The sequence below is a fragment of the Hipposideros armiger genome, unplaced genomic scaffold (genome assembly GCF_001890085.2).
Source record: "Hipposideros armiger isolate ML-2016 unplaced genomic scaffold, ASM189008v1 scaffold_177, whole genome shotgun sequence".
Lineage (NCBI taxonomy): Eukaryota > Metazoa > Chordata > Mammalia > Chiroptera > Hipposideridae > Hipposideros > Hipposideros armiger.
The window spans coordinates 1,268,919-1,293,890 of NW_017731527.1; the positions used below are offsets into that span (position 1 = coordinate 1,268,919).

The 24,972-nt window shown below is 34.5% G+C and overlaps 1 protein-coding gene across 5 annotated transcripts in view; it reads left to right on the plus strand.

Annotated features, from left to right (window-relative positions):
• MGAT4C (MGAT4 family member C) overlaps positions 1 to 24,972 on the plus strand; it is a 728,413-nt gene that overhangs the window by 692,125 nt on the left and 11,316 nt on the right. The gene's annotated exons all lie outside the window — the stretch shown is intronic.

A 24,972-nucleotide genomic window follows, 5' to 3' on the forward strand; every position in this document is an offset into this window, starting at 1 on the left:
GATACTAGTGAACTTTTCCATTTCAAATACTTTATTCTGTGTAATGCCGTCTGTACAGGTAGTCACACTCACAGTATTATGACACTTTACAGGCCTCGTCTCATTAATACATAGACAAATGAAGATCTCTAGCATAGATTATCTTTTTTTTATTCTACAATCATACTGATTTCAACTCAGTATCGACCTACAGACACGTCTTAGCCTGTTTGGGCTGCTGTAACAAAATACCACAGATTGGATAGCTTATAAACAACAGCATTTATTTCTCACAGTTCTGGAGGTCAGAAGTCTGAGACCAAAGTGTCAATATGGGCAGCTGAGGATCCTTTTTAGGGTTTGCAAACTTCTTGTCAGATCCTGCCATGGCAGAAGGTACAAGCTAGCTCTCTTTGAATCTCTGAAATGCAAAATAGATTTTAGGGGCTCTAATTCTATTCGTGTGGGCTCCACTCTCATGACCTATTTAGCTCCCAAAGTCTCCACCTTCTAATACCATTATCACCTTGGGCATTAGGTTTTCAACATATGAATTTTGGAGGAACACAGACATTTAGACCACAGTACACAAATACCATATAAATTGTTCACAGGCAATTTTTCTTTTTACCAGTTAGCATGGGATTTCAAAATATATAAACCTAAGTATGAATTTTTACTCTGTAACTTAATGGTTGTGTGAACATGGACACATTATTTAAATCCCCTGGCCTCCATTCTCTTTTCTGTAAAATGGCACATGGCTTACGTTTATTGCCCTCTCCTTCCTTCCCTTCTTTACAAATAGTTGTCATGAAAGATGATATTTCAACACAGGAAAAAATAAACTTGGATTTCCAGTGATATTTTTAGTAGGATTACAGGTATGAAAAATATTTGCCCAAATGAACTGCTACTTCTAATTATGAAATTTGGTTATTATCATTATTAAGTGATTGTTTCTAAACTGTCCATTCAAATACAATTACACAATCAAAATTAACTCCTAGACACGTTCTAATCTGTAGTCATAACATGTTCACAGTTCTTTTTAATGTAAATGAGAGTTACACACAATCATCAGTGAATAAAAGGAAAACTGAGCCAGACTCTAATTACAATACAGCTATCTTGTAAAATTCCTTACAAGGTGTAAATAACGTGTCATCATTAATATTACGGGCAATAGTTTTCAATTAGATAAGTGGCTCCATCCTCTCTGAAGAAAATGAAGCCAAAGAAAGCAATACATTAATTAATACCTTCAAAAAATATTTCTGCAAGTTTCCTCCTCCACTTTTCTTTCGGGGCTCAGCCTCCTGACGTTTTATAAAGCAGGAAATTATGATTGCCACAAGAGGCAGAGGGAAATTTTATGTTCTCACACTGGTAGAAGACGCTGCTGATTTCTACCAGGCCAGATCTCTGCCCAAGTAGTTGAAAAACAGTTTGTACATATTCAAATAGGCCATTGACAAAGCACACTAAAATCAACATTGTATCGGCAACGTTTCCATTGTAGCTCTTCTCCTAAGTGACAGCAGACCCACTTCCATGCTTGAACTGGCTGTGCACTGGCTTTTAGACTCTTTCTCCCCCATGACTCACCCTACTTTTCAACTCTATATTTTTTGACCTGACGTTGACATTGACATTTGCCTTAAACCATGACAATTCCTGATAAGGCTGCAGACCTTTTCTAACCTATTCTTTCTAGTGAATTCATTGTTTAACTGTAATGCTGAACAAATCAAACTGTGTGGCACTATTAATGTAAAAGGTGTAGAAAGGTTATGTAAGCCCAGAACCAGTCAACTCTTTATTGCTAACAGTAAAGAGTAATACAAATAATCCACAGAATTTGCATTTGACTAAAGAAAGTGTAGTTTATTTTGTTACTTATATCCTAGATTCATCAATGAATTCAACATGCATTTATTTACAATGTACTTGGTGACTGACATATAGTTATATTAGGAAATTCAAAAATGCATGATTCCTACAGGTTTTGAAATAGAAATGTGAAATAAATGGGAGCAGTTTATTCAACTGATGATGCCAGGGTAAGAAGTTGGTCTGATATTTTTTTTTAATGTGCTTTGCTATCTCATTTAATCAAACAACACTTGAAGTTGGGTGTTGATGTGCCAACTTTGAAATGAAGAATCTGAACTATGTTGCACACTTGAAACTAATATGATGTTGTATGCCAACTATAATTTAATAAAAAAATGAATACATAAAAATAAAATAAAATGAAGAACCAGAGGATTAAGGTCTTGCCTAAAATCATACAGCCAGTAGGCAGAAAATTCAGGATGCAAATTAAAATGTATCTGACTTCCACATTATCTCTTTAAAGTAGATACAGGATGAGCTAATGTCTAACTATTACGTTGCTTTGTACACCTGAAACTAATAAAAAATAAAAATTAAAATAAATTTAAAAAATGAATAGGTGTTAATTAAACAGGCAAGAAACAAGTAATTCCAGGCACAGAAAACAATAGTAATAAAAGCACAGTTGATGAAGTAAATGGCATTATTTGGGAAGTGAGTAAACCCTCAGAGCTATAATATTGATTCTTCTAATGAAATCTCTAAAAAATAGACTGGAAATATAGACTGTAGCCAAGTTCTAATACACCTAACATGAAATGACAAGAAGCTACAAGTCACAGAAAGATTTTAAACAGGCAATAGAATTATAATAGAGGGTTAGAAGGGTAATGCTAATAAAGTATGAAAGATGGACTTTAAAAATGAGTGGTTTTGGCGGGGCAAAAATATAAAACCCTGTAGCTAAGAACATGGGCTCCTGAGTCTAAACAACCTTGTTATGCCAATGTATTCTAAAGTAGTTTTGAGGATTAAATATTATTTTTTTAAAGCACATGTGCCTGGTGATCCTCCAAAAATATTAATTGCTGTTGTGTTATTTTGGAAATAAGAATCAATTTGTTCATTTAGCAAACATTTGTTGAGGGCTTGCTATGTGCCAGTTACTCTTCTAGGAACTAGAGATACTGCAGTGAACAAAACGGAGAAAGTTCTTGCTCTCAAGGGGCTTATATTCTAGAGCGGGGAGGAGAGTCAAACATATTAGCAAAAAAAGATGAACAGAACTGACAGAACTTGGTTCCATATTGCATGTGGGATGGAGTGTGTGACACCGAAGGCAAGAGAGGGAGAAAGAGTCAGGAGTGATGCTGAGATTTCTGGCGACTGCAGGCAGTGATGCAGGGATTTTGTGTTGTCATTAGCCAACATAAGAAAGCGAGCCCAAGACACATGTGGGGACAGCTGAGGGGAAGGGCAGAAAATGAATTTGACTTAGAACAAGCCAAATTACAGATATCTATATGTCCAGGTAGATGGTGGGCTTAGGAAGTTGATTTCTATAGATGGTGTACTTTATTAGAGCAGAAACAATTTGGTCTTGGTTCTGCATCTATCTGTCTCCAACCCCCAGCAGGAGGTTGCCTATAGAACATGTTATGGAAAATAACAAACATATGTTTTGAAGAAAGTACTGTCTGCAACTCCGTGACTCACAGGAAGATTCTGATAAAGAAATTCTCTTCTGCTTCCCATACTTGCTGTCATTTGACTATATCACCTTTTAGATAAACCCAAGTAGCAAACCTTGAGTGCTTTTGCTAACTTGTTGGGTTTACAGGTTCCCTTGGGTAGGAGCAGTATTGTTCTTCCTTTCTAATTATAGTTCTGCTAAATGGAGATACTAACTAAGCAGAGTGTAAGTTAATATTTAATTAGAATTTAAAAGACTCTCCATTAAGAGACTCTAAGATTATAGGGCAAATATTATATTCATATTTGCACCCTCATGGATTACCCAGGTTACATAATAGGCAAAAGAAAGTGACAAATAAATGAAGGATAATAAGAATGTGATCTAACACACAAACACTAAAAATGGATACACAATCAAATTATTACATAACCCTGTCTTAATAAAAATATTCAACAATATGATTCCAAAGATAACTTCTAGAAATATAATTCTGATATTAAAAGTTGACTGCATTAAAAATAAGCAAGTATATCATGTGAAGAGGTCTTACATTTAGAGAATTTTTTATGTGTATAACAATGAACACTTTCAAATTAAATTACAAAAACAATGACTTTAAAGTAATGATACCATATAACAGAGACCACTTCTTCACTTTAAAAAATCTATTAATGTAAAGCAGAATAATGTACTGAAGCTTTGGATTATTCAAACTAGTTTTATAATGTTTTTAAAATTCTCTGAAAAAAAATTCCACAGTTCATTGAACTTTGATTTTTTTTATTCAATTGATCCATCATCCTGTGCATTTACAAACTTTTAATAGAAACATCTAGTTATTCCAATAAAAACAGAGATAATCTTAAATAGCTAATAAACCCCCTTTTCCCTTATTTTCCCAGTCACACAATTTGTTTTTTTGTTTTTTGGTTTTTTTTAGCTGAGCCATCCTGCCACCTGTTGGCAGCTCAGTGGCAGCTCAGCAGCAGCTCAGCTCGGGCCGGGCATCGAACTGCTGTTGTTCAGAGCTCGCACTCTTGAGCAAGATCTTAACCAACTAAGCCACTTGGCTGGCCCACAATTTGGTTTCAAAAGGCAAATCCTCATGTAAAATGATTGGTCCATTACTAACCCATTGTCAAGATTCCACTTGGGTGATTTCCCCATATCTTTGCATTTAGGGACTAATTTATTAAACCTACTTTAACATTGTAACTCTTTTGTCATTTCCTAAATTAATCTACAATCTCAAAAATGTACAAAATAAAACAGTTTTGCAATGTGACATTCTATGCTGAAATAATTGGGAAAACTTTCATTCCAAATTGGAAGAAGAAAGGATGTGTTGTGGTTAAGATTGTGGGCTCTGAAATCAGCGGCTCCTGAGGTTGAGCCCTACCTCTACCCCCTTCAGGTTGTATATTTTTTCTTCTTTTTTTTATTAATTAAATTTATTGGTGTGACATTGGTTAGTAAAATTACATAGGTTTCAAGTGTACAATTCTGTAATCCATCATCTATATATCACATTGTGTGCTCACCACTCAGAGTCAGCTCTCCTTCCATCACCATATGTTTGACCCCCTTTATAGTCTTCTATCATCTCCCCAACCCCCTTACCCTCTGGGGTAAATTGTTGTCTGTGTCTAAGAGTTTTTCTTTCTTTATTTGTTTGTCTTGTTCCTTTGTTGCTTTCAGTTTTATATCCTACACACGAGTAAAATCGTATGGTTCTCGACTACTGGCTTTAACTCAGCGGTTCCTTTGAGTCTAGTGTGTTCTGCTTGTAAGCTACTCTTGCCAGGTTGTATATATTTAAGAAAGTTATTTAATCTCAGTAAACTTGTTTCCACATGTGTAAAATGACAATAATTACAATGGTGCTTATCTCACAATTGTGCGATGAAGATTAGATGAATTAAAGCATATAAAATTCTTAACACAGAGTCTGGCACTTACTAAAAGCTCTTATGTTGGTTACATATAAATTTGGAGATTATCTGCTTTTAATGTTTATACCATTTTTCATTAAAAAGCATCAGTCATTTTACTACTTCTTGTCTGTTATCGGTTTAGTTTTTATAGATCTTTTGTAAGTGCCAATCATATGACTGCCACTATGTTAAATGCTGCAGACAATAATTAGAGAATTGAAAATACAGTCTTTGGTACTCTAGTTTGAAATATCAAAAGTTATAATAATAGCAAAAGTCCACAATCATTACATGTAGAATGAAAATATAGATAACTGAGGGTGTTAATGAGATATCTTAGATTATTTCTTAGCTATAACATGAATGTTTCCCTTTTATTTACTTCACCACAGCTTTTGTTTTAATGCAGTATTCTTATTCTCAATTCCGAGAATCCCCCAGCAGCATCAAACTCCCATCCACAATTTTACATACAATGTAACAAGCAGAATAGTAAAATTGTGTCTTAAAATTAGAAACATTTTTCTTGAAGCTCCACTAAAGGTTTCTCAAGTTAATTAAAGAGATAGTTTTTTCTGTGTTCTCAAGTGGTATATTGATCAATAAAAAATTGATGAAAAAATGTTGAACATCTCTAAAGTGTACATTTTCATAAATAAATTAAATATAAAGACAGCTTTCTTTCCTTCAATGAGCATAGTTTATTAGGGGGAAAATTGTGTAAATAAATAATTACAATAAAATGTTAAAGGCTACATGATGTACAAGTTACAAGTTACACGTATGGGATCTAAAGAAAGTACTGGTCACTTCTACCTGGAGGAGGGAAAACTCAGGCCACGTTTCAGAGGGGGAGCATCACTTGAACTGAGGTGAAGAGTGTGGAGTATTAGAGCAGACATAGACGTGGTATGGGGGTAGATTGCTGTCAACTAGTAGTGCAAGAGAAGGCGACAAGAGCTTAGAATGACAAAGTTCAAAAAGAATTTAAACTTTGTGCCATCAGCAAATGGAATTATGCAATGTCTCCTGTTTGGGTGTGACATATATTTGTTTTAAGAAAGACTGTGCAGTAGAGCATGGCAGAGGGATCTGAAAGAAGCAAGAATTTCTGTAGAGTCAGCAGTTGATAGAACAGTTTTAACATCGTGTATTTCTGGACTAGATACACTGACTTTCAAAAGGCTGAAAAATTTAAATATCTTGGGTCAATGGAGAATGTATATAATCAAATATTATATTGATTATAAACCATTACTAACTATATAGTATTTTATGTTGAATTATTACTGCACATATACAATATTTTTCTAGGAAAAATGACTAAGCACCTAGTCTAAACTGTTATTGCAAAGATGAGATTAGCAAAATAAAGCGAATTTTAGAATTAGTCAAATCTCTGGAAAATTTTACCAAAGTTGTAACGATGGCCATGGGGCACAGAAAGATTATAAACTGTTTTATGAATCATGAATTATTAAGTGAAATGCTTAACATAGTTTCAGTGTTACATGTACTCACATAAGTTCCAAAATGTTGACTAACACTTGAAATGGATAATTCCCCTTTAACCAGAATATTATCTTACTGGGCCAGAATTTTTAACTAGATAGAAAACAGTTAAAATATGCTGTCTGTAATGACCTATATTCTCAGTTAATGTTTTATATGTTATGAATTTCATGGAAAATCGTGTACAATTAAAATTTCTGGACAGGAAATTGCTATAATATTTTATCTAAGTAATTAATTAAATAGTAAATATTAGAGTAGCCAATGAAGGACACGTAAAAAAACTAGTGATTTTAACATTATAGTTTTCAAAATAAAAACTTAATAAAAATAAAATAATTGAAAAATTCAAAAATTTCTAATTATCATTAAATAATGCTTCTTGCTAGGATATTTCAACTTAGTCACTGGCCTTGTTTTAGAGCAGGGTTCGGCAAACTGAAGATCGCGAACCACATGTGGCTCTTTGGGTACATACACGTGGCTCTGAAGTAAAATTAAAATGAAAATAAAATTATCATAGTTTCATTTATAAAATTTTTAAAGGATATTATTCACATAATGGTGATTTCATTTGTTTTATGGCTCTCGAATAATTTTTAAGTTGTTGTGAGGGATACGATTAGCTCTTCCGCCTCAAAAGTTTGCCAACCCCTGCTTTTGAAGATACACTGAAAACAGGAAAAGTCTTATTTTAATGCTTAGTTATAAGAAGGGCCAATACTCTGGAAAATAACGATGAAAATGCTTCCTAAGGGCCTCCTTGCATCCTCTTCACCTTCTGTGATGATGCTATATGGTCTGTTTATGAGATGAGGTGTCATGTGAGAGTTAAAAATTCTTTCCCAAAGGTTTCCTAATAATGGTTCATTATACCTTTGTTTTGTTACTATCTTCCTTTTAAGAATGCAGATGTATTTTTTTTAAATATACTGAGAACTAGTTAATAATGATTTTAGAAGCCAAATCCTGTGCAGATTGAAACACGGACATGTCTATAGAGATCACCTTCTGCTTAGTAAATGGTGCCATGTACAAATGCATTGCTGTTGCTATTTTAATTAGAAAGGACCCCTTTTTAGCAATGTCTCTGGCTCTGGAGGAATTATAAACACAAAGTGGAAGAGCAAAGAAAGCTAATTTAACTAAGCTGTCAACAACAATCTCTCTGATCTGCTTAAACATATCAGAAGGTGGGGAGCTCTATTCTAAATGCTGACAATAAACACAGAACCAGTTCTAATAGTGTTACATGTAATAAACAGAGATACATTACAAGTATGTACAGAGATGCCCATAGCTATCATAAATGCACCTACCCTTTGACCCAGCAATTTCCCTTGTAGGATTATATCCAGAATTATGCACAAAGGCATGTTACAAGAATTTTGACTGTAACATTTTTTATAATAGAGAATATTTGAAAGCAACTTACATATCTATTTATGAGAAGAGGGTCAAGTAAATAAGTCTTTCAACTAGACACTTTATCAATTTAAAGGAATAAAGTACCCTATTTGTACTGACATGGAGAGATTTCCAACATATATTGAGACAAAAAGACACAAAGCAATACACATAATGTAGTTCAATATATGTGTTATTTTAAGCAGGTGTGTGTGTGTGTGTGTGTGTGTGTCTAGAATAGGCTCTGAGAAATTAAATTATGGGGGAACCTGGTTATCTCTATTAGGAATTTAGAGCTGGGATGGAGGGGACTAGTCACTGCTTCTATTTTTTATGTATTCTTGATTTATCTGTGTAATTAAATATGAAAGTAATAGTTTCTCTTTCTATATACCCACTCTCCATGAAAGGGAATTGTACACTCCTTTATTATGGCATTTGTTTTTATTTTTATATTAGCAAAAACATGAGATTTCAGGACTGCTAACATAAATATGCCATCACAACTGGAGAACATATGTATAGTACTTTAAGCAGTACTTCCCCTGATTTAGCACTGTGCACTTACTAGTATTGGCCAGTTTGGCAAGTAAAATATATTGGGTTGTTGGAAAAGTCATGACGTATTTTGTATATGTTTTTCAAAGGTCATTTATTTATATAAAGAACAAAGATTAATCAATGATATATTGCCCATTTTGTTCGATAACCTTTTGCCATCTTTCAGTGAGCTTCATAATTCCTCGTTCATAGAAGAACCTGTATTTATTTGCAAAAAACTGAACAAGGTGCGGATTTACAGCCTCATCTGAATTAAGTGTTATAACAGGCAAGGAGTTTTGAAGAGAGTGAAACAAGTGGAAGTCTGACAGCACAAGGTCAGGCGACTATGGTGGGTGTGGCAACACATCCCATCCAAGCTCCAGTAATTTTTGATGGGTGATCAAACTTGTTTGTGGTCTCGTGTTATTGCAATGGAACACAACTCCTTTACAGTTAACAAGCTCTGGAGGTTTCTGGATGATGGATTTATTCAAACTGTCCAATTGCCGACAGTACACATTCAAATTGATTGTTTGGTTCCTTGGTAGGAACTAGAAAAACACCACACCTTTAAAATCCCACCACACTGAGAGCATAACCTTTCTCTGATGAATGTCTGCTTTCCATGTCCTTTGAGGCGAATCATCATGTTGGGACCAAGATTGTTTGCACACCACATTGTTGTAAACAATCCACTTTTCATCACCAGTTTTCAGTTGCTTCAAAAAAGGATCGTTTTCGGGCTGGCCGAGTGGCACGGTGGTTAAAAGCTGGCTTGGGACGCCAGAGGGCCCCGGTTCGGATTCCACATATGAGGGCCAGTTACACTGCCCTCCACAGCTAAGATGCTGAACAACAGCTCGACCTGGGGCTGGGCTGCCGTGAGTCACCGGCGACAGCATAGACTGCAGCCCCTGTGGCAATGGGCTGCCATGGGCTACCGTGTGTAGCCAGCAGCCAGCGTGAGTGGCCAGCAGCCGCCGTGAGCGGCTGTCCAGAAGCCGGCGACTGATCTGCCTCACCCGGGAATAGCGCAATGATGGTGCCAACTTGGGCCAGTGAAGCAACGTCCTCCACAACTAGATTGAAGAACAAAACAACAGCAACTTGTCTCTTCCCCTTCCCCCATTCCCCAGCACTGTTCCCATCCCCCCAATTCCCCAATAAAAATCTTAAAAAAAAAAGGATTGTTTTCCTCACGCTTAATGAGCATATTGCAGATGTTTATACACACTGTCAAATGAACTTTGAGTTCATGCAGAACCCAAATATTGAGCTTGCTTACGTATCCCAGCTTCTCCAGGTGGTCGTGAACGCTTGAATGATGGATGTTCAATGTTTCTGCAATCTCCCGTGTCATGTAGTGTGGGTTTGACTCAATCAATGCCTTTATTTTGTCATCATCAACCTCGGTGGGCCTCCTCGACCGAGGAGCACCGTTGAGATCAAATTCATCAGCACGGAATTTCATGAACCATCATCGGCACTGCCATTCTTGTAGACTAGAGCATTGCACAGTTTGGTTTTTTATCTTCAACTTGTAAAATCTCCAGAGTCAACAAAATCGCTCAATTTTTTTTTTTTTAGAATGAAGGTAGAACTGTCAGCTGTCAAATGATATAGCAATAACATAGATGCAAATGACTCTAGTACTTCCAAAAATGAACATATGCCATCTGTCACAAACATGCACCATGACTTTTCTGACAACCTAATATATATATATATATATATATATATATATATATATATATATATAGTCTAAGCTTTAGGATTGAGTTGATTAATTAGTTGCACTGTATGAAGACAGACAAGAACGTATCATGTTTAAGAGCGCAGTATGTAAATTCAAATAGATCTTTGGTTTGAATCTCAGCAATTATGAGAACCTGGACAAGTTTATTAAATGTTCCCTAAAGCCTCATTTGTTTTTTTTAATTAACAAATGGATATCATAGTATCTGCTTATTGGAGTCCTAGGATGATTGAAATAGATAATGCACACAGATGTCCTATAGCACAGTGCCTATTGTATAATACGTTCCCCTAACCCTTAGAATTATTTTGTGCTTTTTTATATTTTATATTAATAGCCTGTTTTCTTCAATAAATGAAGTAATTCCTGAAACAACATATGGGAATATTATTCTATGAATTTTCAACATTTAATATATTTGCAAAACGTTTAATTTTCTAATGTTATAACATCTGTGGCTATTGACTATAGAAATATAACTATTTTAGTATGAGAGGCCTGGAGGTTAGCCTTGGAGAAATACAGTTTATGTAATTCTCTCATTTAATTGATTATCCGCACAGTGCCATGAAATAGTGATGTTTGGAGTACGCGTGGGAAATAATGCAAAATAGATTACAAGACTGAACATAGGAAAATTGTTTTTCACTGTTGAAATTATTAATTTCTTTCTGAAATGAGTTTTCTTTTACAGCTTTTTATTGTGCACTCAGACTATAGCTTCCTAATCAATAAAGAAACTCATATCATGGGAGACTGAAAAAGGGGAGAGACTGAAAGTTTGGTATAAAAATTATGTTTAAAGAACTGGTAATAAATCTAAGTTAGTGTGTCCATTTTAAACTTCATTTATTTCTTTTTTTAAAAAATCCACTTGACAATATACTTTACGAAAGTGGCATCCAGGAGAAAAAGACAAAATCTTGATTCTGTTTGTATTTGAGGATAAACCCAGTGAACTAAAATTGTCAGAAAACTGTTAATATTACTAGGCTTAATCCTGAAAGAGTCTGAGAACTGAAAGCACATTAAACTGACATATTAAAAGATTTTAATATTTCTGATAGCGAGGTGAATGAAGATAATTGAGGCTTTAAAATACATTTTTTTTAAATGTCAATTATACCATTGCTATAAACATTGCTAGGGCACAGAAGCTTCCAGGCTTCCCATTTCAACACTTACTATGGAAAGATCTGTTTTAATTTCACCAAGAGCAAGTCGTGGGATGGTTAATGATATATCTTCTTATATCTGAATTACTTCCTCTAGTAAACATGAAATTATCAATCGAGAGTTAAGATATAGAATTTTATGGCCTAAATTGTCCATTTCTATATTGGAGTACATAAAGTTATAAAAGAATTTTTAGAAATAAAAAGTATGTCTTCCATAAAACTAATATATAAGCAGAAATTTTACAAAATATGAAAAGAATTGAAACACTCAGACTCAGTACACAATTTATATCTTTAGAATAAACCCCTTCTAGTATTTTTGCATCACAGCTTTTTGCATAATTTTGATAATATATATCAAATTTTAGGTCCTTTTTAACAAATATGTATTTTAATGTTATATGCCTATTAAAGAAAACAAGGAAATACAGAAGTGTATAAAGAAGAAACAACCATCCATACTTATATTAAACCCATACAACCAATATTAATGTCATTGTAGGTTTTTAACATTTTTTTCTATGTATTTTTACACAAATTTTTATGTGTATTTAAAATAGTAAACATATAAGGACATGCACAGGTCTTTGAAACAAGATAACATGCAGAGGTAGTTTATTGCCAAATGATATTGTACATTTTCATTCAGAAATAGTTTTAAAGATACAAGAAAAAAAAATCATTACTCAAATTTCTTGACATGGAAGTGACCTCTATGTTACCCAAATTAACTCTGCCTTTCTGATGAGAATAAACAAGAACCAAAATTTGTTGGCAAGTGTCCTTGTGAACTCCAAACCGCAAATATCAGCCATTGTAAGCAATTTGTGACTAGAAGAAATCCAGTGACTATAAACACGAGACAGTACATTGTATTTGAATATTATACACAGTTTTATTAACATATTTCTTGACTTCAGAAAATTTAAAGGTACAGAAGAGAAACTGAGCTTTGTAGTACTTAATAAGAAGTCCAGCTTCACTGTTCAGATTCAGAATCTACATGAGAATACCTAAGTCCTAATGATTTTTTGAATTTGGCGTCAAAACTAAATGAAAGAACTACAGTCCTTTTTCACCATGTCTCTCCATTCTTGGTTCTTAATTCATGTCTAAAATGACTTAGTAGATACCTTTAAATATTTTTTTGAACAAAAAATACATAAGTGTTTGTTTCCCAAGACCTTACATGTCAGCATAAAATATTTTATTTTGCCTCTGGAAAATCAAGAGAAACTTTGTAACTGCAGTTATGAAACAATAACATTTCCCTTCAAAATTCTCAAGAAATTCTCTCATTATCTGTTTTTTAATTTAAAAAAATTATGAAATAGAAATTTGAAACCAGCCTGTTCATTTTTTCAAGTCTTTGTATTGTACTAATTTGTACTATTTCTGCTTAGAATGTGGTAAGATTTTAAGAAAAGAGGAAAACAAAACAACTTCATAATGCAGACATGTTGCACTCTGCATACTGCTTTCTGCTGTACCCTATGTTTGGAATCTCCCCACCACCCCCACCCCACTTCCTGTTTGCCATCACTTCCTCTGAAGACTATTTCCTGAAGCTATCCACTCCCAAGTAGAAAGAACAATTCCTTTCTTTCTCTAGTTGATGTTTCTATTGTAATCTGTGCACACTTCTAAATTCATACTTGTACCACTTCATGGATCTAATTTTGACACATTTACCTTCCATTTACCTTGCAATAAACAGTAGTACAAGAACATGGACTTATCAAGCTTTTCTTCCCAGCACAATGTCATATGCATAGTGAAGCTTCAATAAACGCTGAAAGAACAAAAGCAGTATTTAACATCTAGGGCCACCCAGATTAAACAATCACTAATGATGTTTCCAAAAATTATATAACAGCTATCAGGAAAGTGTTTCTAACAACAACGTTTGTTTTTATTGTACTTCCTCTGTAAGTTTTCTTTTTGTTCTAGTTAAGCTGAATAAAAATTTGCAGTCACTGTTCCTGGCATAGGTACCTGGTAGTGTGAACTCTTATGTTTGAATGAAAGGATATATATATATATATATGTAGTCATGAATTATCTGTAGCAGACTCACTCATTCTGATTTTAGAATTTAATAGCAAGCTTAAGAAGTACAAGTTTTACTTAAAGAGTATTTAAGTTAGTATTCTAATGGAGCATGTTATTTAAATAATGAAATATATGTATGAATGTATCATATTTATCTACTCAAATTGGCATTTGGTATTACTGAATTCAAGTTAAAGTTTACCTGATTTATTACTTTACAAAAATATGTGACAATTTTATTGAGAATATGTATTATAGTCATTTATACTTTACCAGTAATTGTGCATAAATAGTTGCACAATCACTTTGGGGAAAAATAATTATTCATTTATTGTCTCTTTATATTAGTGATAGAAATATAGTTATTAATTAAATATGATTTTGAAGCACCTAATTTTTATATTTTCCTGATACACTGAGTAAACTGAGATGCATAAAACGTCAGAGATTTAGAAAGAAGACCTAACTATCATGTATTATACCTATATAGTGTACTTGCTATATGCTATACCTGGGTACTCAAACTATCACTTTATCTATCTGATCTTCAGTTTTTTTATTGGTAATTAGGGAATAATCCTACATATATTTGTATCTACCTCATGAGTTTTGTGGAAGATTTAGCAAAAGGTATATTACAGCCCTCTGAATGAGTTAGTTATCATCATTACCATCATTATTTTCTTCTTCCCCATCACGACCTGAAACAGCTTTCATGATGGTAACTTTCCTTTGCACTGATTCCTATATCTTTGCTAAAGTACTTAGTTCCATGTTTGCTGTTATTGGTTTCCCTCTAGCCAAGCCTTTTTCAGTTCACTGAAAAGAAACTCGAAATTTATAAGAGAATGATAGTCTAAAAGAGAAGTTAGTAAATAAAGTACATTTCTTGTCTTAGTTAGTTTCAGTGTTCAAAAAGATTGCTCTTTCTTCCCAGTTCTTATCTCAAGTTTTACTTTTTCTATAGTCAGTGGCAGGAAACCTCCAGCCTGTCAACGCCACACATTTTCTATCTGTTTTGAAGATTAGAGTGAACCAGATAATAAATCTTGCTGGTCATCATTGTGAACACAATGGAATTGTCTAGCCTCTATAATTTTCCACTTCACTACCACTGATAGGTACAAATGGACAGTACAAGTTGGGACTGTAAAAAAAAAAAATCTTAAATGGAAAAACAATTCTATCTGCTCCTATCAATATCTGAACCTTTTGTACAAAATGTAATGATAATCGTGTTTTGTAAAACCCTTTTTATTTTTGTGGTTTCCTGAAGCTTTTGCTATGTCAGCAACATTCTTTCTGTTCATCAGAAAGTATTGAATACTGCCCTGAGGGCATGTGCAGCCTTCCACAAAGCAAGGCAGAAAAACAAATTGAGCAGGAATTTAAAAAGGCAAGTCAGGTGCATAGCGTGGTACATATCAGACAGATGAATAGTTGACTGCAAGACTGCTTTCATGTTCTCCCTGATGTGAGGTTAAGTGTTGAATACAAGTGCGTGTGTTTTGGGCACTGTCATTGACTTTTGCATTCGAACTGTTGATTTAAAAATAGACTATTAAATAAAATAAAAGTTACAGCTTAGTGCCTTGAGAGAGATTAATGTAGCCACATTCATTCAGATGGGTAGAAATATGGTTTTCCTTTCTTCCATCCCTTCTACAGCCATCAGATAGTTTCCACTGGGGAAGTGATTTTACCCTAAAGAATTGAAGGGCTAGAGAGCTAAGCTCATTAACATTTGGTGGTTTGTTGTATATAGTCCAAGAAATATTCCAGAAATAGGATGAATATATGATAGCATGCTGAAGCATGTGCACTCTAAGCAAACAGCTCTACGTGTAATAATTCACTTGTCACTTCATATCAGCATCAATTCTTTAATAAATGAGCATTCTCCTTGAGTTGATAAAAACATACTAATTCTCACAGTATCTTCCCAGGAAGAAATGTAATCAAGTGTTGTACAACTAATACTTTATCTGCCACCATGAACAACAATTTGAGATTAATAATACATATTCATAATGTAACAATACAGAATCTTTATGTATATACATATATATACATATGTATGAGGTAGCAAAGACAAGTAGATGATCCAACAGATCCAAAAATATATGTCCACAAATTGCATGGCTTCTAAAACTTTACACCATATCTGAATTTTGATATTTGACAGATCAGATTATATCTATCGGAGGCTTCCCTGGCATAAACTAATTACTCTATTTTGCTACTGGTCTTCCAAGTGTCCACAGTGTCAACATTATTTTTTTTTATGCTGCATTTCTTAAATAGCACATAAAAGACTTCAAGTTATCTTAGTTATAAAGTATTTTAATCCCTTAAAATAAAAAAAACTAACAAACAGCATCGATCATTTTTACTTCTCACTTAAACAAATTATAAAACAAACAAAAAACAGTCTATATTGCTTTGATAAGGGACAAAGTTAAGTTTGATATGCTTATTTGCATTTTTGCAACCAAAGAGCCCAGAGATTACGTGGTAGGTCTGGATCATGGAGGGGAGTTCTTAGGCAAGATTAAACTGCTGTGGGAAAAATGCAAACATTCATCAGCTAGTAGTTTTCTTGTAGCCCCAAGTTCAAGATTTCTGCAATGCAAAAATGTGCACACACACTCACACAAATGCACACACACAGACATACAGAAACACACAGAGACAGACAGACACACACACACACATACACACAGATCCAAGGCAGTAGTTGTTTACTCTCTCTTTTTAGAAAACACTTCACTAAGTACTCAAGTGATATAATAAGAAGTTTAAAAAAATTTTCTACATATAAAAGCTCAGAATCCAGAAGGAAATAAGACACATAAATACTATAGGAAAGAATAGATAAAATGGTAAGAATTCAAAAAAAGTGAAAAACAATTTTTGACTGAAAATGGGTTCAGAAAAATCTTCAACAAGATGGTAGCATTTTGGTGACCTAAAAATTAAAATCCAAAATCCAGAATAGGTAATAGAATAAAGCAAATCCATGGAGATTAAATGTGAGGTGAATGTGGAGAATAATGCTTTTCTTAAACTGATACACAGAATATACTCAGCCTAAGAAGGAAAGGGGTTATGTAGGAAAACATGTCCAAACAGAACAATTTATAGTTAGTCCTTTGAGAAATAAAATAAATGCTGTTGCACCAAATAACATCATTTTTGGCCTATGTACCTCTAAATAGTTCAATTCATAAATTTCTCTAGGGGTTGGGATTCCAGAAATAATGGACAGATTACTTTTGACTTTCATGTTACTCAGTTTTGCCTTTAACACAGGCCTGATTCTACTCTATGTTGAGTTCCAAAGCAGGGCCCAACAAAGCTTTCACGGAGACCTCCTGCGTTTCCCCAGGGTATATCGCCAGGCACAGGAATGCTGATGATGGCTGTTGGTAAATTTCTTAGTTCCCCTGGAACTACCTCATCTGCACACAATGTTAGTTTCCAGAGTTTGGGTCTGGCCTCAACTAGAGGGGTTGCCAAGTAAATCCAAATCCTGGCAATACCAGGCCATCTTTCTGTGGCTCAATCAGAGTATTAAGAAAATTCTCCTGGTTTTAAAATTATTCAGAGATAGGTGATTTCAACTCTGTGACAAAACTTGATGATGCAAGAGCATCAGACATTTAGAAAAGAGAGTGCCAATAAACCATATGAATATTTGTTTCTAAAAATGGTATTGCCTGACGACTGGCACTTCTGCATTTGGTTGATTTGTGGATGGCAGCTCCTCAAAGATTTTGGACCCAATTCTAGAAAGGGTTATTGCTTTTAAGTTTTGTTTGATCCTTTCTTTTCATCTGTCTACCCTTCAAGCAAATCTAACTCCTTATCTGTTTTCGTTTTTTTTTTTTTTTCTGGATTGTCTGGGAGATTGTCAATCCACTGGCACCCAGTGTAGAATTGCAGTAGTTCAAGGGTTGCATGTATGACGGAGGGATGTAGCCCATTTTTATGGAGTTATGTCTCTACAACCACTCACACTCTGATGTATCCAAAACAAACAAATGGTGAATTTTGCAAAACTTTAAAGTGATAAAGTTAGTTGAGCAATAGCCTTTGATTGTGATCACTATCTTTGCACTTAAAAAATATGCATTTGTATACAAGCAAAACATTAGGAGACAGCGCTTTAACAACATGAAAGGTCAGAGGGAGTCCATTGGAGCGGGCAGCTCATATCTGCGGAGTTGCCATCTTGAAACTGTCCAGATGAAATTGCTAACATTTGATATTCCTTCATCTAGTTATTGTAGCAATTACTGAAATTCCTGCCCCAAGCAATCCAAGCTTCATTGCGGTGGCACCTTTGCAATGTGCTTCTTCCAGTTAGGTGTCTTTGGGAATAAACACAGCTATATAAACTTCACTGTCCTCAAACAGGAGATCCCAGGCCTCTGCCTTCCATACAGTCAAAAAGGCCTGAGATATATTCTCTGCTGGTCCTTTGGCTCCTCCTCTAAGTCCAGCTGATTGGCATGACCCCAGCAACCACAGTTTGTAGGGAGGCAGCAAAGGGAGAGAGTGCCTGAAGCGATGTGACTCCACAGTGGGGCCCAGGCTTTTTTATTATTTCCTATAGGAAACACATCTATAATATACATATTATAGAACTACTCTTATTATTACAAAACAAAACAAACTTTGGTTATTTTACCTCTGGAGTGGGAAGCAGAAGTAGGACACAGGGTGAAGAAATTGTAGTTTTGTTTTTTGGTTTTTTTTAAAGATTTTTATTGGGGAATTGGGGGGATGGGAACAGCGCTGGGGAATTGGGGGAAGGGGAACAGACAAGTTGCTGTCATTTTTGCGCTCTTCCCAGGTGAGGCAGATCAGTCGCGGGCTTCTGGACGGCCGCTCACGGCGGTTGCTGACCGCTCACGCTGGCTGCTCGCTACATATGGTAGCCCATGGCAACCACAGGGGCTGCAGACTATGCTGTCACCAGCGACTCACAGCAGCCCAGCTCCAGGTCGAGCTGTTGTTCAGCATCTTAGCTGTGGAGGGCAGTGTCACTGGCCCTCATATGTGGGATCCGAACCGGGGCCCTCTGGCATCCCAAGCCAGTTCTTAACCATCGCGCCACTCGGCCGGCCCAGAAATTGTAGTTTTGATTCAAAACAATAGTTCAGGCCCTCTGCCTCCTCTGCCTGTCCGAGTACACCTCAGCTCTCCTTTGAAATGCAGAGTACAAAGAGAAGTACAGCTAATTCCAGAACTTGAAAAATAAGTAACTAAAATAATTTTCAGTGGCCTTAGGGCCTTTTTCCCAATTTTTGCAAAGAGCAGGACTGAAACAGACCAACTGGATTTAGCTACTGTACAGTTTTCACTGCATACATCTTGGGGTCCAGATGGCAGGGAAAGCCCGGGTCTTAATGGATCTTCTCATTGAGCTCCACGCAGGCTGGAAATGCATCCTGAATGCTCTAGTCTGCATCTTCCCACTTCGGGTTTAGGAGCAGAACTTCCCAATCTAGCTTCCCACTTCAGGTTTAGAAGCTGATACTTTATAAACAAATGATAAACAGTAAACAGGTAGGAAATACAAAAATCAGTAACCTGTCGCTATTGCCGAAGTTAAAAGGAGTATTAATTTGAATTCCGATAATGACAGTGAGAAGTGGATGGGAGAAATTGTGGCAGGTGACAGATTGAGGACTTGAGACAGGGCTTGGCATGTTTCCGACTGTGGGAGAGCAGGAGGCAAATATTTTTTGAAACAATTTAGCTAGATGATTAGAAAGCTAGGCCTACCAAAAATGCGACTTTAAGAGGAGGAGGAAGCTGGAAGGGAAAATTATCCTGTAGTTATAGATTTATTGTGCTTGAATGGTCAGCAGGCAATTTACATAGAGATCATAGTCGTTATTAAAAAATTGGAAATAGGCTCCGAACGAAATGGCACCCAGAGACCTAAATTTTAAATTTTTCTCAAAAAATAGTTTTAAGATAGGTTATGTAATGCCAAAGGTTGTCAAGAAGGAAAAGAAGAGGAAGTGAGGTACAGAAAAGGAAAGAACATTATTATAGGAGAAAAAGGATATTGCTAGGTCTTGTATCCTCTTTAGTGATGATTTGTAAACCTGAGAAGACAAAATTCAGGTAAGATCAGCATTAAATAGTGAGAAAGAATAGTATCTTCTCACTAATTTACCAATTTCATTGTCAGTGAATACACCTCTCTCTCCCTCTCTCTCTCTCTCTCTCTCTCTCTCTCTCTCTCTCTCTCTCTCTCTCNCTCTCCCTCTCTCTCTCTCTCTCTCTCTCTCTCTCTCTCTCTCTCTCTCTCTCTCTATATATATATATATATATATATATATATATATATATATGTCTGTATAAGTGTATATGAATATGTGCTGTTAATCTTTGATATATCATGAAAGGTGGTTGAAACCAATTAGTTTTTGAGTATTTTTTCAATTTTTGTTTTAAAGCAATTCTACTTTAAGGTTTGATGTTAATGTTTATATTTTCTTAGAAATCTACCAGAAAATAAAGAGAATATTACCTTATTATTTTTGAATGGCATAAAACTCATTATTTCTTACAATTAACATATGAACCATTAGACCCTTTTGCAAATCATAAGATATACTAACAGATCTTGATTTTGAAACATTTTGCTGTTCCATTATCTTAGGGAATATTTTATAATTACACATAAATTAGTCCCAACCATGAAAAAGATATATTAAAAACAGATAATTAGAAAATGGAAAAATGATGACTTCATCTAGGAAGATGATACAATATTGAAATAAAGCATCACTCTGACATATTATTTAGTCTTGGCATAGTGTTGCCAAAGTATTGCATCATCTTTCAAATAGGTAAAAAGAAAATCTAACAACACCATCTTGTAGTTTCTCTTTTTTTAACCTTTCATTTTCATTAAACACAGCTGAATACCCTAAATTTTTCATTTTCTGATGATAATGACAAGGGGAAAAATATAAACAGGGGGTGACACTCCGTAATTATTAGATGAGTCAGATGATAAATGCAAAGGAATAGAGAGTGGCTCTCTCGTAGGGTGATAGTGGTAAAATTTATTGTGTAATAAACTCAAGTTAATTGCTAAGTGAAAAGTATATGTCTGAGGAATAAAGAAAATGGATATTCTCATTCAGAACATCATTAAATGGGTAGGATTTCATCTCACAACATCATGCATCAAGAACTTAACAATCCCATTTTGCTAAAAGGATATGTGTGTATGGAACAGTATTCACCCATCTTTTATGATGTTTATGCACCATAATTTTCTTGATTATTTTATAAGATCATTAGCAAACAAATGCAAGTGTGTAAACAAAAACAATTGGAAAAAATAGTTACGTTTAAATTCTCACGAATATTTATAATGATGTTGTTTTTCAACATCCTTTAACTACTGTACATTATTCATAAAGTGACTTAAAATAATAGATAAAAATCTATTGCCTAGAAGAGCTTGTATAGAGTGAATAGTTATTTTTCCCTAAAGGTATTTCATAGAATTCACTAAGGAAGCCATATTAACATGAGTTTTCTTTCTCCCCTACTTTATTAACATATAATTGACATATAACTTTGTGTAAGTTTAAGGTTGTGTAACAGAATGATTTGATACTTGTACATATTGCAAGAGAATTGTCATAATAAGGTTAGTTAACATCTCCATCACCTGGCATAACTACATTTGTGTATATATGATGAGCACCTTTAAGATCTATTTTCTTAGCAACTTTCAAATATATAATAATATACTGTTAACTATTAGACACCATGCTGTACATTATTCCCAGAACTTACTCATTATAACTTGAGGTTTGTACCTTTTGACTAAGCTCTCTTTATTTCCCTCACTTCCAGTCCCTGACAACCACTATTCAACTCCCTTTTCCTATGAATTTGGCTATTTTATATTCTACATATAAGTGAGATGATATAGTAATTATCTTTCTCTGCCTGACTTATCTCACATAGTGTAATGCCCTCAAGGTCCATTCATGTTTCCTCAAATGGCAAAATTTCCATCTTGTTTATGGCTAAATAATATTCCTCTGTGTGTGTGTGTGTGTGTAGATAAAAGGATAAAGAAAATATAATATTTCTTTATCCATTGGTCTACTGATGGATACTTAGGTTGTTTGCACATCTTGACTATTGTGTATAATGCTAAAATGAACATGGAGGTGCAGATATCTCTTTGAGATAGTGATTTTGTTTCCTGCAGATGTGCACTCAGAAGTGGAACTGCTGGATTATATGGTAGTTTTATTTTTTTGAGGAGCCTCTATGCTGTACCAGTTAACACCCCATCAACAGTGCACATGGGTCCCCTTTTCTCTATATCCTTGCCAGCACATATCTCTAACTTCTTTATAATAGCACTTCTAACAGGTGTGAGGTGATATCTCATTGAGATTTTTATTTGCATTTTTCTGAGAGTTAGTGATGTTGAACATCTTTTCATTCACCCATTGAAAAAATGTCTTCATATTCTTTGCCCATTTTTTATTCAGGTTACTTGTTGCTTTTGCTCTTGAGTATTATAAGTTTCTAATATATTGTGGATGTTAACCTCTTATCATATATATGGTTTGCAAATATTTTGTCCCATTCCATGGATTGTCTTTTCATTTTGCTGATTGTTTACTCTGTTGTGCAGAAGTTTATAGTTGGATATAGTCCAGTAGTTTATTTTTTGCTTTTTTCCCGTGTGTGTGTGTGTGTGTGTGTGTGTGTGTGTGTGTGTGTGTGTGTGTGTGTGTATTGTTGTCATATCTAAAAATACGGTTGCCAAGACCAATGTCAGGGAACTTTTCTCCTATGTTTTCACCTAGGAAATTCATGATTTTAGGTCTTACATTAAAGTCGTTAATCCATTTCTTGGTTAATTTTTGTGGATGGTGTAAGATAGGAGTTCAATCTTATTATTTTGCATGTGAATATCCAGTTTTCCCAGCTTCATTTACTGAAGAGACCATCCTTTCTTCAGAATATACATGAGTTTATTCCCAACCTCTTCATTCTGTTTCATTGGTCTAGGTGTCTGTTTGTATATTAGTACCATGTTATTTTGACTACTATTGCCTTGTATTATGGTTTGAAATCAGAAAGTGTGATACTGCTAGTTTTGTTCATCTTTTGTAAGATTGCTTTCGTTTTCAGGATCTTTTGTAGTTCCATAAAAATTTTAGGACATTTTTTTTCTATTTCTGTGAAAAATACCATTAGAATTTTGATAGAAATTGCACTCAATCTATGCATAGCTTTGAGTAAGGTGGATATTGTAACAATATTTATTCTTCCAATCCATAAACACAGGATATCTTTCTATTTGTTTATGTTTTTTTCATTCTTTCATCAGTGTCCTGCCTTGCATGTTGAAAACTGCAAACTGCCTCCTGGCCACAAACCTGGAAAATCATGAAGCTTACTTCTTTTGTCTCAGGGATCATCACCCTGTGCTGTTGTTAAGTACCTGAAAATGCCCATCATCAAATATGGATGATACACAGTTCCTCCTGGAAATGCAGGGGAAAAACTTAAATACTTTCCTTTTAATTACCAGTTTTTAGGGTCAGAAGGTGACTGAGTGATCACATCCAGTTGTGGCAGTTAGGTGTCCTGCCTTTTCTTTCTGTTCTTTTTATTATTGTCATATAATCATAAGTTTCTATTAATTTAATATTTTACTATGAATCATAGTCATTTTTTTATCATTAATTGTTTTCCCCAAAATTTCTCAATGGAATCCTTTTTAATCTGTTTTCTGTGTCCTTTAAATATGCCCCCACTAGTCTTTGAGAGTTTCCTTGATTTGTGACACAACAAAAAAATAACTTATCTCAGAATTCATTCCCGCTACCTGAAATCAACTATTTTGAATTTCTTCTCAGTAACTTTGGTTGACAGTCAGTCCATTTTTTTTTTCTGAATATTTATTTGGGTTTTCTTGGATTGAGGTGATTCTATGTTTCAGGTAGGAGATAACTTTGGTTGGATTATTTGCATCCTTAAGTTTTCTTTTACTGTGATGTAGTTTGTTTAATAAATGACACATATTTTGATCTGTCTTCCGATCTTTTGTTTGCTCTGGTCAGCTTCTTAGCCAATTCTACTTTGCCCTGAGTATTACTGTTTTCACTTATGTGTAAACTGAAGCATGTGCAGTATACTATCTTTCTCCTGGTTATACTGAGGGTTTACACTAAGGAAGATTATTGTGCTTGGGTTGTTTTGAATGGATTTTGGAGAATTATGTAGCATTGAATGTTATAATTTAGGTGGTCACCATGATTCTCTAGGGTCTTCTGCATTTTTTTAAAATTAATCTTTATTAAATTTATTGGGGGTAAAAAACATAAGATGAAATTATTCCACTACTTCATAAAAGGCAAAATAATAAATTTTAGGTAATTAAAAATCTATCCATGGAAACCAAACAAGCCCGGAAGAAAATATTTTCCAGATAACATCAAAAAAAGGGAGGATTTTAAAAATATTATACAAAAAAATCTCACACCTATAAAATAATTTTGAACTGAAAACATTATATTGCAAGAGTTATACCAAAAAGAAGAAAATACAAGAAATACTTGGAGAAGATATTTAGATATTTTCAACATACAAAAAAAAATTAGTTTAAATGTGTGCATTTATATACATATATGTAAAATGCCTACAAATCAACAAGAAAAATAAAAATAACCCTGGAGGAATATATGATCAAAATAAATGGACAATAATTCTTAAAATATTTCCTTTTTAAAATCCCTCCATGCTCTACCTTTGTTAAGCCTTTGTCCCAATTCCTAATATTCTTTCCTATAATTTACAAGGAACCATAAATTCTTCCTTGCGTTAATTTATTGAAGAGACATTGTTCTCTGACTATGTCCTAGATACTGTTCAAAAGGTTTGGAGTACAGGCCTTATTCACTTTGTGAAGTTCTTTATGCATGTAATCCTTCATCCTGAAGATGAACCTAGGGAGACCCAGTACACAACTCAAAATGGCACAATGTCCAGACTACTCTTGATTTT